This window comes from Schistocerca gregaria, chromosome 3 (genome assembly GCF_023897955.1).
Source record: "Schistocerca gregaria isolate iqSchGreg1 chromosome 3, iqSchGreg1.2, whole genome shotgun sequence".
NCBI classification, from domain to species: domain Eukaryota; kingdom Metazoa; phylum Arthropoda; class Insecta; order Orthoptera; family Acrididae; genus Schistocerca; species Schistocerca gregaria.
This window is the reverse complement of record NC_064922.1, coordinates 144,375,659-144,377,570: the sequence shown is the minus strand read 5'-3', so window position 1 is coordinate 144,377,570 and position 1,912 is coordinate 144,375,659. Positions and strand designations below refer to the sequence as shown.

Here is a 1,912-nt window from a genome sequence, read left to right as displayed (position 1 = left end):
TCCTAGAGTGCTTCGCCATGTTTTCTTGACTGGGTAATACTTCTTCATTGTTTATTTATCATTAGCTTCTGGTTCCGTCTAAACTTCGATCACCTAGTATCGCTCTACACATTTGTACCACGGGATCCTTTTATCGTTATGAAAGTATCCTGTGTACTACTCAGTTCGAACTCTATTCAAATCCAGCCAGTAGTTTTTGTGTGGAAGCACAACAAACGTGCCTAGGAAGTACGATTAAATATTATCTGCTGCGTTACTCATAATAGTTTATTTAGCAGTAAGTATGTTTGCGTTATTATGCCATGCAGTGGGCGGTAAGGAACTGATGATGATGTAGTTTTGCATATGAAAAGTATCTAGTTTAAGTAGAGACCCAATCGCATTTTTGCCCCGGGGCCCTTGGTTACATAGCTACACCATTTCAAACGAGAAACGAGCGAAGCCACACAACCTCCCGTTACGTACACATAAATAAAGTGGGAATGTCCACATACTGAGGCAAACTTCCCAGCATACTGTCTACCTTTACTTACGTCGTATTTCTCATGTCATCCACTTCCTCTGTCCTTTCCATAATATTGTCCGTAAAATAAATAAATCACTGTACAACTTGAGGATACTTCACGACAGTGTACCTGTTATAGCGTTCGTACAATTGTGAGAGAACTTCCACATAGTTTGGCTCTTTCATAGTTCCACTTCATAACGTTGAAGCATGTCAGTGCCGATATGTAGCTCGCATAAGTTATGTTACTAGATGATACAGGCTACATCTACCCACCTACTTGTCATGATTGTTATGTTTTAATCAAAACATTTGACATACTACCCATTCTCTAGTACTGATTGGTCTTCGAAATCGTCGTCTCTGCGTGTAATGCCCCATATGTGCTCTACATGGGCTGTCAAAATTTCCGAATCGACTATTGAATATTCCCGAGTGTGGTCTGCACAATAATGAAGCCTTCCACCAGCAAACAAGAAACCTGCCGAAATAACGCCTGAATCTCCATGTAAACCGTATAATTAGACACATAAATTGTACTTTTGACTCATCCTTAGATTGGTAAAAGTGAAAATAATCGACTTCATTCATCAGATCACCTTTGAAACACCATATTTTAATTGAATAAGACCGGGTCTGCGCGAACGCAGTCCCGACTACCAAAAATTATGCACCCGAGTTACCCACATTAGGGGTAATCGCAGGGGTCAGCCCAACCGAAGTGCAATGGAAGAGCCTCGTCCTGGAGGAACCGCCTTCGTGATCACGGTATCCCCTGTGCCAGGTAAGTATGCCTTGCAGTTGGAAAACGCTGAACTTTATGTCATACAGGATACATCAGACGAAGCGAGCGCGTCTAACTGTACATATTATCCGTGGCCCCACCTGCAGTAGGCATGAGCCGATTATGTTACAGAAATAGTTTTGAGTTTCCACAAAGCTGTTCCATATCATCTGGGATGGAATAACTATTAGTTCCATTTGATACAATAGACCCTAGCTGTTCGGTCGAATTGGACCGACTAGTTCCGTTCTGTGGCAGCAGATGGCTCCCAAATGAAGGCACACAGAGAGTGTTGCGATCGCACTCAGTGTTCCGAGCGCCGTGGACCTAGAACCTATCACCTAACATAATGAAACTGGATAGTGTTAGGACAGCCTCGTAAGGGAAAATATTCCGTAGGATATGTGATTATTCTCAAAATAACACATTCTATGCATAGAAGGAAAGTAGCGAAGATAGTAATGTCTCTGAGTACGATCGGTAACATTCTTTCGTTATCCACACTTAACTGCGGCTTCTGAATCACTGCAGTAAAAATCGTTTTCAGTGACACGAGCGGAGATTTATGTGGCTTGTTCCCAGTCATTGTTATTACAGTAGTAATTCCCATGATTATAGTACAT

General features: G+C 41.9%; 1 non-coding gene across 1 annotated transcript; it reads right to left on the bottom strand.

The window, feature by feature from the left end:
* Positions 1–1,134: 1,134 nt before the first annotated feature.
* LOC126356818 (U1 spliceosomal RNA) lies at positions 1,135–1,297 on the bottom strand. The gene has a single exon (XR_007565842.1). It is a non-coding gene; the product is annotated as a U1 spliceosomal RNA (small nuclear RNA).
* Positions 1,298–1,912: the final 615 nt, after the last annotated feature.